The 14121-nt window shown below is 41.2% G+C and overlaps 1 protein-coding gene across 1 annotated transcript in view; it reads right to left on the bottom strand.

Annotated features, from left to right (window-relative positions):
• LOC128304751 (furin-like protease 2) overlaps window positions 1-12775 on the bottom strand; it is a 203896-nt gene extending 191121 nt beyond the window's left edge. Inside the window, exon 1 of the mRNA XM_053041984.1 lies at window positions 12425-12775. The gene's annotated coding sequence lies outside the window, so the exon portion shown is untranslated. The remainder of the gene's footprint in view (window positions 1-12424) is intronic.
• Between the last annotated feature and the right edge of the window lie 1346 nt (window positions 12776-14121).

Below are 14121 nucleotides of genomic sequence, written 5' to 3'. Positions count from 1 at the left end.
GTCATCGATACCAACCACTCTCGCAGTAGCGGCATGATTAAAGACAATATTCAACAGTCTCCAAGAAGCGATTTTCAATTAAAACCAACCTCAATAGGAAAATGCTTTCCCGCTTTCAGTGGGCCCATGCCATACCACAAAAGACTGGCCCAGTTTCAAAACGGTCGTCTGGTCGGCAGTAATCTTGTCAGTGTAGCGCTTCCAAGGTACCTCGGTACAAGCGGACACCACCGGATCTATCAGCAACCGCTAACCAGTGGACAGTGTCACCACCATTATGACCTTGTGACCACTCTAAAAAGCATCCTGGCACAAACCATCCCCATTCCTGCTTTATTGATCCCGCGCTCTCACCCTTTGCCGATACGACCCCTGTGTGCGCATCCAACACACACGCACACATACTGCATGTGTGGTTCGTAAACCACACACCACCGAACGCTTCTTTATTCCCAACGACCAGTGTCGCCGCTTTCGACCCATGTGAAGCCAGGAAGGCGTCATAAAAATGTCCCCACGTGGTTGGAGGGCAATAGTGCTTTTTTCAGGATTTATTGGTCATTTCGCTCACATAATATCGCGCTTTGTGGGAGACGCCGCATCGCCAGGATACGGTGCGGCGCTGCGGCAAGACGAAGCACTACGAACGAAGCAATAAGCCCGGTAATGTACATCAGGAGCGCCGTTAGTTCTACCCTAGTACACTCCGCACACAGTGTAGTAGTAGTAGTAGTAGTAGTAGTAGTCGCAGCACTGCACGCACACACTTCTTCCCCCATCGTTCGCTGGGGCTGCAGGTTATTACACTAGCAGGGTTCGTAGCACGCAATCCAAGTGCTGCTGCTGCTGCTGACCAACAAGCCAGCCCCACGCCCGGCAAACACAAAAGTTTCGCCTTCGCCGAGGAGCGAAAAGGAACGGCAGGATGAAAGGAGGGCGAAAAAAAAATCATATCAACCCCAAATTGAAAGGCAAGGGAAAAAGACTTTATTAAAGCACGGAGCACCATTACCACGGTGCTGGTACGTAGCCGGACTGAGAGGGGGGGATTGGTTTCGGGCATATCACCCGGGCAAGATCCCCGACTACACGACCCGATTGGTTGTGCGATAGTAGGTCACATAAACAGATGATTAAGCGGACGGAAATATTGTCCGTTTGAGTAGTCGATTTAATGACGACGAAAAAATGTTGCTTTTGCGAGTCCTGTTGGCCGCGCAACGACGTGGGAATTTCTTTATAGCTGTAGCAGAAGGATGTAAACCTATCATTTTCTAACCTTATGCGAATGGGGAGGAGGAAATAATTATTAGATGCTTAATTTTTAACAGGATTCGGTGATGCTGGTACTGAAACAAGCATTACCATAAACAAACCTTAACCAGAAAACGGTTATAAAGCTATTTGTCAATTATTTTATCCCACCGTAGTGCTTTTTCACATAACCAATTATTGCAATCAAATGGAACTGTCCAATTTAAATCGGTTTGTAAAATCGATTCTAATCGCAAAAGGATAATGTAAAAATAGTTTAATTTTTAGAATAAATCAATCATGAATCCGATTCAACGCGTACATCGATTCCGCAAAGTTCGAGTCTAACAACTGCACGGTACGGTTCCAGTGCGATTTACTAATTAAATGACTGACTTTTTTTGTCTACACACATTCCAACATCAATCTTCTTTGGCAACAAAGGCAGCTTTTAGCATAATGCAAGGCTTCAAAACCGAACAAAGGCGAATGGCACTAGCGTGGGTAAAAGAGGAAGTGAGGCTTTCGCTTCCATCACATTATGTCACGTTGACAGCCGTGCGAATGGTTCGAAAAGCTGCTGCATCCAATGGCAACGGCAATTAATCCTAATGATGATGGAATGACATCGGAAAAATAATTATTATCATTCGTGCGAAATGCCTCCGGGTGGTGCCGGGTCCCGCTTCAGGTGCAGTTCACTGAAAATGCCAACACGCAGGATAGTGATTTCGTGGTGGCCTTCGGATCGATTCACGTGTTCAACATATTGAACATGTTGGATTTTTCTTTATTTAAGTAGCGTCATCAGGCGTTATACTATTGAAGTACAAAGAAAATGTTGCCCTTTTCCTAACACGAGTTTTATCAATTAAAATGTAGTAGAATAATCTTCTTATGATGATGACTAAACACTGTTCAAACTTATTATATTCCAGTTTATGAAATTTCGCAAAAATACGCTTTTTGAAAAAGCAAGATACCAGTTGATAATTCAAGAGTGTCTTTAGTCCAAGTGAATCAATTTCGGTCGATTATATTATTGTGTTTCGAAAGGTGTAAAGTACAGATAAAATGTTGTCAAAAGGGGAAGATTGAGGATGATTATTATTTTAATTCGTAATTAAGTGATTATAGACAACTGTAAAAAAATATTTTTGCACATAATTGCAATCGAACAAAGAAAAAGTTTAAAATATTTCACAGGGAAGTTTTTATTTATTTTTTATTTCATTTTGTTTTATTTTTATTTATTTGTTTATATATTTTTTATTGATTTATTTATTTATATTTATTAATGTATTTATTTATTTATTTATTTTTTTATTGATTTAGTCATCTATTTAAATATTTTGTTTTGTTTTTTAATTTATATATTTATTTATTTATTTTTTTTAATTTTTTTACTTATTTTATTTATTTTACTTTTATGCTGCAGATATCCCAACACCCAACAAAGTTTCGTACCTCTGGGATGCGATGGGTTAATGTGATACAATATTCCTACAGTCAATGTTCAGCAAAGGGAACATAAACTCTTCAGAACACTCACACACAACCTCGCACTACAATTAGCTGTGTGTTAAAACATAGTTACATAGAATATAACGCCCTGTTGAGATGATATATGCAATTCCGTATCAACGCGACCATTAAACGAACGCAACCTTCCTATTGCATCAGCACGCCCTGCATCATCAACATCATCTAAAAAAGAATGATCTGTTCTTTGTTGTGTTTGAGTTGTATGAGTCTTGCTGGCTTGGGGTTTTTTCCCGGATGCCATTGTCCGTACGCTTGTTAACAGCTTTCAATTCTGCTGTAATTGGCAATCGGCTTCCATTGGTAGCCCAAACACACACACACACACAGACATTTCGCCAGCTGTGCACCAGAACAACCTGCAACGGCATCTAACGGGCCGAAGTCCCAAAGACACGGCAAAGCTCACTACTAGCTACAAAACAAACACATCACACAAATGGATGTGTATGTAACGTAAGCTAGCAACAAACACAAACCCCAAAAAAAGAAAAATTACCCAAAGCGACGAACCCTGTCGGGTTTTTCTTTCTCACCTATCACGGCGCACACAATCGGTTGCTTGCGAAAAACTCTTCAGCTGGGTGAAAATGGAAATAAGCTTCCACGTTGCAGTGGGACAAACTACACCGACGCACCATTGCCTGGGAGCTTACGCTACTCAATCGAACAGCGACAAAAAAGCTCCAAAACCAGATGAATCCTCTTTTTTACACCACCCCTCGCCTAACAAACCGTTCCATACAGAACGGCGGTGCCACACCGGTCCGAAGCATCGTGTTTGTGGCAGGTTGCAAACAAAACCCATCGCCAGCATACGCGCGACATTCGGCACAACACATGCACAACCCGGGACCAGCGCCGATCGTGCGCTTTTGCCCTACCGACGGACACTTCGCGCGGTCAGTGAAAACGCACCACTAGGCAACATTGGCCAATAACATCTTCCGCATGTTTTAAGTCAGAGCCCCGTTTGTTTTACTCAACGGGGTGGGTTTTTTTTTTGTTGTTGTTCAACTTCATTTCCACCACTTCCAGTCACTATTCGCTCTCTTTTTTTAATATTTTTCACAATACGCACGCAGATGCCGCGCGCAAAGGGTACGCAAGCACATTTGCACACTTGAATGTTTCCACTTTGCCACCCTGTTTTTTTTTCCGCCCGCCGTTCTCGTTGTTATTGTTTTTCTACCCTAAATGCAAACACACAAACACACTCTACATGACCGGGGTGTGCAATCGGTGTGGTTGGAGCTTTTTTTCTCCTCTCGTTGTTATTTCTTATTTCGTACTACTTTCCACCAACGAGCGCCATTCTTTGTCGGGCTGTGCACAATTGTCGGCAGTGCGGATGCGGTTGCTAATGGAAATGGAAAATGGAAAATGGGAATGGAATTAGCCTATTCAATGCAGTTGTTGCTGACCAGTGGACGTGTACTAAATTTCAATTTTGCCACCCACCTCGACGCGCACACTAGCCGGCAGCAGCGGCTAGAAAATGTCGATTGTCACGGTTCGCACGGTTTGTTGTGCGCACGTAATTTTGCGCTATATTTTGTAAAGCGGGCTACATTTTGATGCAGGCGAGGCAATCATCATAGCGCTAGTGACGTCACAATGAAAAGCTTTTCTTTGATAGACGAACACAATCATTTACAATCCATTTTTAATGTTTCAACTGCCAAAGCAAGATAATGCAGGCTTTCCTGGTTCAAGTGGAAGGTTTTGATTTCTTTGCTTTGGCTTAAAGAGCTTTCAAGTGGCAACACTTTCAGTGTGCTCTTGAAGAATTTTTCGATCATACTCCAATCTATCTGGGCGCATTTTAGTATAGTTTTAGTAGACAAATTGTAAGCTAACTTCAAACAAAAAAAACACTCATGATTTGGTAGCTCGAACTACAAAAAACTAATTCAGATGATTCATGATAATAGGTGGGCTGCTAATGGTTTGGCCTATGACAGTAAAACACTTTTTTGGCCAAATTATTTTTTTGTATTCAACATACGTCCCTTCAAGGGTGATTCACCAATTTTAGCGGTCTTTAAATTTTTCGATACCATTTTTATAGTAATATTTGCACCTTGCCTCAAAAAACGTCTTTGTTTCGACGATCACCTCTTCATCCGAAGATAATTTCTTCTCAGAGTACATCCTTTTGAGATTTGAGACAAAGGAATTAGTCACTGGAAGCCATATCTACGAAATACGGTGGGTGGCGAAGCAATTCGTAGCCTAATTCATGCATTTTCGCCATTATTTTCACTCGTTTGTGACGAGTTGCGTTGTCTTGACTTGACTTGAAACAACACTTTTTTTCTTCAAATGTGTCCGTTTTTTAGCGATTTCGTCCTTCAAACGCTCCAATAACTTGATATACTAGTTAATGGTCTTTTCTTTCTCAAGATAATCGATGAAGATTATTCCTTGCGAATCCCAAAAAACTGAGGTCATAACCTTGTCAGCTGATTGTTGCGTTTTCCCCCGTTTTGGAGCAGGTTCATCGCGTCCAGTCCACTCGGAAGACTGTCTCTTGGACTTTGGAGTGAAGTGGAGAAGCCAACACTCATCCACAGTAACATATTGACGCAAAAACTCGGTTTTATTTCACTCAAACAGCTCCAAACACTGCTCCGAATCATCAATTCGTTGTAGTTTTTGGTCAAATGTGAGCTCACGCGGCAGCCATCTTGCACAGAGCTTTCTCATATCCAAATACTCGTGAACGATATGTCCAACACGTTCCTTATACATCTTTAGGGTGTCAGCTATCTCGATCAACTTCACATTATGGGTACTCTTAATAATTTTGTGATTTTTTAAATGTTTTCTTCTGTAACCACCTCCTTTGGGCTTCCACTGTGTTCACCATCTTCAGTGCTCATTTTACCTCATTTAAATTTAGCATACCAATATTTGATGGTTGATTTTGGTGGAGCACTATCCAAAAACTCTTTATCAAGCCAATTTTTGGCTTCAACTGTATTTTTCCCCTTCAAAAACCAATACTTTATCATCACGCGAAATTCCTCCTTTTCCATGATTACTCAAAGCACAAAACCTGCGTCACACAAAATGCTCTAGCTCATTAGGTTATGACCGGAGTGCTGTCAAATTTGGACAGAATTCGTTTGAAGGTTGGTACAAACTAAATATGATATAGATTTAAATCTACTACCGCGATCTATGTGTTAGACCAAACATTTATCAGCCCACCTGTTATTAATGTCCATACACCTTGCAGTACAGGATTTTTAATTTTTAGAGTGATAAAATTAAAGTAATATTGTACAAAAAAAAAACACAACCGACATTTAAGATACACCGGGATGCTTTGCAGTTGGCAGAGATGCGAAGGCTTTTCAGAAGACCTATTTTACCTTGCAAAAGTCCGAACAACGGAAAAACAAGGAATTAGCACATCTAAATGTGTTAAATGCAAATATGCCTCCCAACTTTGCCACTTCAATTTAAAAACTCTTTACCACTTCGAATTCGAAAATCCTGTGAAATATAATAAAAATAAAAAAGATAAATTGATAAAAATTGTGCGACCATAATCTGCAAAGCTGGGAAGACCCGAACCGATAATCATAGTGACAAAAGTTGTTTGGTCAACATGGTGGCATTTCAAATTGGCCACATTAAAATTATTCAATGCACACCCAGCACCCAAGGGGGGGGGGGGGGGGGGGGATCCCACAAAAGATCGTTTAAATGTACGCTTATTCACCTTCCATCAAATTAAACTTACGAACAAACTTGCACGTCCCTGTGATACGTAATGCGATACATACACAATTAAGCACACGAGTTTGTTCGATTTATTTACAACGCTTTAACGAACAAACAAACAAAAAAAGAAACAAAAAAAAAACAAAAACAAAAACACAAATAAATTCCCAAACCGAACGAAGACACGACGCAACTTTGCCCTTTCTTAGTTCACCAAACTGGCAAACAAAAAGCTGGCAGCAAACAGATCACATACTTCAGCGTTCTCTCAGCGCGACTTCGAACCATAAACACCTAAATAAAGCTATTTGAGAGCACGTCCAAAGTTTCGAATGAAAACGAAATTATACTTTCCACCATGCCCAAATCCTCACACTCACACACACACACATTTCCTGTTGCTATTTTTGGTACGCGAGCAACTGTGCGCATCTCTTGCCCGCAAGCAAACTCAACTCTCAACTCCGAAACGACTTTTTGTTCTAATTTCAACATTTCTTTTTTTTTTCGTTCAACACGACTTTTACTTTCTTCTTGCGGATAAAAATCTCTCCCGCTGCCAACATTTCTCAGTAACTTTTCATCATTGCCAGAGGGAACGCTACTCGTGCCGGGCCGGTGGCGATGGTGGTGGCGATGGAGCTGCGCCTTTCCCGGGATCGTAACGTGATCAAAGCGAAGAGGAAATATATTTTCTTCTACCACCTTTCGTTGTAAGATGAACCTTGAAAAGCCGGAGCTGCAGCAGGTATCAGTGACAGGCGAGAGGCCCAGCAAGAAATCAACAGCGGGGACTCGCACAAATCAAAACCACACACAAAAGTCGCGAAGATTTTACGCGATTTGATCAGGCAGAAACAACAACCAAAACAACAAACGAACATTTGTTGCCGGTAGCTGTTTGAAATTTTTCACTGAAAAACCTCTACTCGTCTTGTCTCGGTTTCGCCCATATCAAGCTCTTACCTGCCGCACACACACACACACACGGCGCAGTATGGACCGGAAAGTTCAAATCAAATCAAAACAACGGAAGAAACTTAACTTGCCCCGGCCAAAGCGTCTTAAATCTTACATCATGATCTGGTTTCCCCCCATGCCCACCACTAGAAATGCCAAAGGAATGCTTGCTGCAGTGGCCACGAACACACCCGCCAGGACGTGCCGAGCATTCGTGAGAGGAAGCGCTACAGCGCCAACGCAAAAACCAAACAGGAAAACTTTGCCGAACTAAGCGAATAAAAAGAAACACCAAAACAACAACAAAAAAAAACATTACACAAACACTGTAAATTGAGCTGACCACTCTTGAGCTCCGGCTCCGGTTCTGGTGAATGCGGTTCTTGTGCTTCTTGAGACCGACGAGATGCTTGAAGCGAGAAGAAACGAACGTACGCTTAGCTTAAACATCTCGACACACATCCGCCACGGCTAATCGAAATGCACTCGAAAAGTAAACCGTAAATCGGGGGAAAACCCCAACATGGATTCAATGGTCCGTACGACAAGGCAGAAAAATAAAATAATTTCACCGTAAACGATTAAAAACAAACGTTTTCGTACGACTGTTTGCTCTGCCAGCCGCCAGCCAGTTTTACTCAACGTTGGCCAGTCAACTGCGGTACAACTGTGATAATGGTTGAATGTTGCAAAAACAGCCAACAACACGGCCGAAGCAACAGTTTTTTTTTAAAACCCTTCTCAGTGGTGTGATAAACAATCAGCCAAACAAAGTATATAGATGGGTCAAGAGATTTCATTTTAGTAAATAAACATAAAGCTTTCTTTTGTTTTGCTAATGGCAGGTTATTGCGCCAGGTAAGTTCAAAAGTGTGACTCACTTAAATTGTGCGTTTGTGAGTGAAGCGAAGTTCTTTGTGGAGGAGAATTTCACGCAAAAGTGGCATCTCTGTTGATTAAGTTATTAAAATTGGAAAAAAAAATAAAGCCTAAAAAATGTTCAAACTAATGAAGTTGAAAAACAAACACATTGAGTTAGAAGGAATGAATGATATAAATCCCAGTAAACAGTGAATTAAGTTAAATTTAAATCTTTATTTTAAATCTTTAAGGATGAGTTCAAGTGCCAAACCTTTTGTCTAATTCACTCATTCTGATGAGACTTCTCGGAGTGAGTTAAATTTCCCATGTGTGTTTTATTTATATTAAGCTATGATTTGATTTATGTTAAAATAGGATTCTAAAGTATTTCTGTATCGGCACAACAACCCCAAGAGGTCTAGGACTGCCATTTCTGAGTTTCTTTAACTTTATTTACCCGTAGCCGGATAGTCAGTTATGCGTACGGGCGGATTCGATAGACATACTTTAATGTACGAGCAAAATACACAATAAAACATTTGAAACAACACTTTTACCACACTTTTTGGCGCTCAAATACATACATCACACCACAAGCGAACGCGGGTGGTGTGCGATATTGAAAAAGCCCACAGCACAGCACAATCACCGCATTGGAATAGTATGGCGTCACCGTATAAAACCCCATAAAGGGAAAATTAAAAGCAACAACAGCAAAAAAACACCCCCTTTTCACCACGATGACCACCAGAAACAGCGCAACGGTAAACCGTAAAGTGATTCACCATCAAAAGTTTACTGATTAGTGTAAATTTTACGTTTAAACGAGCTAAAAAATGCACAACGGAACCCGTTCGTTTTGGGGTCTGTTTTTTTTTGTTTTTTGTTATTGTTTTGTTTGTTTTCCCTTGCGTTTCCCTTGCGTTAGCATGACCGGGCCTGTAGCATGATTGGCTGGCGGGCAATGCTGAATTTGGGGAGATTGGTTTTTGTGTTCTTGCTTGCTTTTCCGTTTTCATTTGCTTTATTTTCGCCCACTTTCGTTCGATTCTTTATAACAAAGTCAAAGTTGAACAAACGAAGTGTTATTTTTTTTGTATAAAGCTATATTGAGCGCCCTATGGGGTAGCGGGCATCAGGGCGGCCAAACAGCACGTACAGCTTGAACGGGAGCTTCTTAATATGCGGAAAGAGTAAAATATTCATAAAAAAAAAGATTCGTATTTTAAAACAGCTTTGAAACTTTCATAAGCTCCGTTGCACATTCCTGCCGTATCGTGACATAAAACACTGTCCACGATTTGGAATGACAATTTCAGCGACATTTGGAATGTGCAATTTTATTTAACGTTATCGTACTGCGAGAAATGCGAATGTTTTATTGGTTTTTGAAAAAAAAAACGAATGGATTAGAGGCATCCAATCGTACAACAAACGTAACAAAAAAGCTTAAAATAGTTAATACTTTCCCTCTAACAAATCTAACCCCCGTTTCGATAAGCAAAAACCATGAAACAATTAAAAGAGCATCACAGTAAATTGGTTTGTTTGAATCAATTTGAATCAGAATCGAAAAGGTATTTTAACATGAATTTTTTTCTTGTTGGTACAAATTAAATTCCAACCATTTTTATCAATGTAACTATTATTATTCATTTAACTTTCGATACATTTCATCAATGGCAAATGGTAACCGTGACGCATTTAAACAGCAATTAAAAAAGTAACAGCTTTTCGTTCAATCTGCTTATCAAATCAAAAGCCAATCGGCGTGAAAAATTAACGAATTTTATGTTCACTTCACACTTCACGCTCCCTCGTATCGCTCACTGCATCTGGCTTTTCCAATTAAAAAGTGAAAACTTTAACCTCGAGCTGCCTTACCTCGGCACAAGCGGCACAAACGAAACCATTATGCTGTTGTGCCCTACCAGCGCGCCCAATTTCACCGGCACTGGCTCGGGCACGATCGGAAGCGGAAAACAAAACACCTTACCGTCGCTAGTAGTCGGCTAAAATTAATAAGCTTACGATACGATAATTTAAACGGTAACACGGTAGGGCACATACGATGAAAGTGTACGATTAGGGAATGTGCAAAAGGGAAATGCAATAGTCTGTTGTTTGTTTTTGCCTCTCGTTCGATGAGTGCGATCCGCCAAGCGTGTTAAGTAACGTGTTTATGGTCGCTTCGCCGACAAAACAAAAGCTTGGCACAGTAAAAGCCTCTCAGCACAAACACACACCTTTAATCGTAGCCTGGTCGCACCAAAAACCCACAACCGCTGCTAGACGTCTCATAATCTGAAGCTGCTTTTCCTTTACCTTTAAAAATCGAGAGCAGAGCCGAAATCGAAACCAGCCCGCTAAAGCTGAGGTGTAATTTCCTTTCAGCCAAGCGTAATTTCCGTCGGTCACTGGGGTGCTGGGGTGATGCTCGGAGGAAAAGATTTTCCAAACTCGATCACTCGCGGTAACGATAAAACCGAACATGTGAGTGGGAAAAACTGCACACTGCGTCACGATCACGATCGCGAGGAGGCGCGCGGATCGGTTGCGATCGGTAGTGGATTGCGTGTGGCAGCAGCGTGATTTTATGTTTGTGTACGTTTTTGTTTCATCTCACATTCGACTACGCAATTACCACACCACAATCTCTGCCCAGGGTGTGCTGGTGTGTGTGAGTGTGTGTACCAGATATTGGTTGTAAGATGTTCGTGGATTGCGTCTGTTACATCACAGGCGATCCGTGAAACGGCACTTGGGCGTTGTTAAAAAATTACGCTAACAAGCGTTGCTGAAGAACACAATGTTCAACTGGGCCCACGCACACGAAAAAAGAGGCCAAACCACATGTCAGGTGAGTGATGATGGATTTATTAAAGCTCAATTCGTACTGCCTTGTGTGTCTGTTGAGGTTGTGGTTAGTGCAACGATACAACTTGAAACAATCACACTAAGAGGATTAAACAAACAAAACGTTTTTTTAATCATTCATCAATCATTGGGCCGAAAGAGAGACGGCGTAATGATGATTTGTGATTTTAATAATACATTTCGAAGGTTTTCGAAACAACCTTGAGCTCGAAGTACAAACAATGTGAACGTTTGCAAGTCTTCATTTGGAACAAGTATTCAGTGAATGCAACCAAAAATCCTGCCATTATTTCTATCGTCTTCGACCTACATCTAACTCCGTCGGTTAGAAGGCAATTTAGCATAGGCACAGCGTTTAGTTCTCCAAAAGCTTATTTGAGGATCAACTGACGCCTCGTCCATTGTAGAAAACTCAAACATTCAGACACCTCGATGGGTTGTGAAGCCTGCGGTAAGTTTGGGCACCAGGCAATACAGAATTCATATCGACAAACTTTGGGCTCTGATAAATGTTAACACCACATTCAGGAACAGTGTCCATTTCAGTGCCATTCTGTGAACCATTTTTACATAATTTAGTTTGACGATACCACAATGCAACTACATTTGCCTATTTGATTTTTGTTTTATATTGCAGAATAAATTAAACAATCAAGTTTATATAAAATATATTAATTGAATATTTTCATATAAATCGATAATTACTTTTTGCTTTGTTTTGTATGTACCAAAAAATGTTTAAAAAACGAATTTTTTTGTAATAAACCACCATAGAAATATTCGTTTGCTATTTTGTGTCTTAATCCACTTTATCGCGTTTGTTTTGTTTCTACCGTTGCAAATCAGTTTCTCTAAAATTATGCTATTGCTTTGCTGGTTGGGAACGAACAACGAACGCACAAAACCATCTACAAACCCCTCCTGACGTTGTACGAGAAAAAAAGCAATTATTCTCTTCCAATTTGTATTTCGAGTGCAAACACATCAAGTGCTCTCCCCCACTAATCCCCACTCAAAAAAGAACACTTCACAAAACAACGAAAACAAAAACGATCATACCTCCATAATTAATCTTCAGGTTTAAGCTCCGGTGTCTGGGTGTCGCTTTACCAATTGGTTCGTTTGTACAATTTTATATGCGAAACATGACGATTTAATGTAACCGTTTTCCCCGTACAATCCCCGTCGCGCTTACCTGATTTTAGTTGCACGCCTGATGACGCAGAAACAGCGACCGGCAAAAACGAAATCCGCGTAGCAATGATGAGTAGAGGTGAAGCTTTCTGAACGGGACACAATTGACACTTTTTTTAATGAGACGCAAGCAAAAGCCACTTAATTTCGCCGGTATTCGATATTCGATGCACCGTATCTAAGACGGGTGCCTTTTTTTTTTTGCTTTCCGCGTAAAACAACACTCGAACACACGCACCGCACTGTGGAGCGAGAGGGCGAATAAAATTCGCTTTCTCTCTCTCTCTCACACACACACTCTAGCTTAGAGAACACTCAAGTACTATTTCCTAACACTTTTTACACTGTAAAGATTTGCTTTTTTGCACAACTTTTCAACAAACTATACTATAATTTTTAATTCGCACAAGAAGCCGAGCTTCCCCAATCAACTCCCCAAAACTAACCCACCCACCGCAACAATGCACCACGCAACACTGTACTGTAATATCACGCCCGCAACAACTAACGATTCATCACACCAACGTCGCACACGCGCTTATTGCCGAATGCCGAATTTATTCGCAATCGAGACGTATAGCTGACCCTGCGTAGCTTTTTTCCAGTTTCAGTGCTTAATTCTGAAAGGAAAGGAAAACAAACATTTCGCGTTAAAAAAAGAGGAACAGAGGGCTCATTATCAGTGAGGATGGAATGCATATTTAGCGCCGGGTTCAGCTTATTTTTCTAATTTCACCATTTTGCCACACGTTTTTAACACGCAACGCAACAATCTGCTCATGCAGCGGACTTAATCACCGGTTTAATCGCTTTACGAGCAAGACCAAAAAAAATAACACCCACGGACGGAATGTAACCCTTTTGTTACCTAAGGGATGTACTGAACAAACACAGGGAAATGTTAATCCTTTCCAGCCAAGTCGGCGAGTCCAGTTGTGTCCGGTGTGTCCGTTAAAAAAAATACATTAAATCGCACCTGTATAACAACTTTGTCTTCGAGTTCGAGAATGAATTCGCGCGTTGCCCTCGGCATTAAACAAACACCAAACATTTATTAAATAACCACTTCAGCTCGATTTAAGTTTGAATTTTTTTGTCGAACAGCCGAAGAGTCAGGCACAGTCGACACTGCCTCCTTGCCTGGGCTGACATTTGTGCAAAGCGTGTAATGCCACTGCTCGCCATTTGCGGTTCATTCTTTGAAGGACAATGGAACGGAACGGTGTCTTGGCTGGATGCGATTGGAAGAATGGTGGTGTGCACAACAACGAAAACTCGAAACGAAAGCTCACTGGACAAGTTGAACCACATTGAAACTTGACCACAAACTGCAACTCCGGTCGCCGGTGTCCAATTGCGGATGAGTCTACAGCCAATGCGTCATCGGTGTGACATCACCTTCGGTCTTTGTATCGAATGCCTGCTCGGTTTGATGCAATTTAAAACCTGAAGAGCTCTTGCCTCTTGAGTGGCACAAAATCGGCCCACAAGAAACACTATCAATCTCAGCTCATCCCACCGCACATTCGCTATTGATGTGTTCCTCTACACAATCGCCCAACCCCAAAAAAGAAACAGCCGGAAAGAACTTTCTACCATTTGCAGATAAATAGCAAACCCTTTTTTTTCGCCATCCTTCGCAACGTTTCGTCGTCACGTTGAAGCCCGGGACACAATTTCTTGGGCCGTGCCGAAATA

Source organism: Anopheles moucheti, chromosome 2 (assembly GCF_943734755.1).
Source record: "Anopheles moucheti chromosome 2, idAnoMoucSN_F20_07, whole genome shotgun sequence".
NCBI classification, from domain to species: domain Eukaryota; kingdom Metazoa; phylum Arthropoda; class Insecta; order Diptera; family Culicidae; genus Anopheles; species Anopheles moucheti.
The sequence above is the reverse complement of the archived record's forward strand: the minus strand, read 5'-3'. Positions and strand labels throughout refer to the sequence as shown.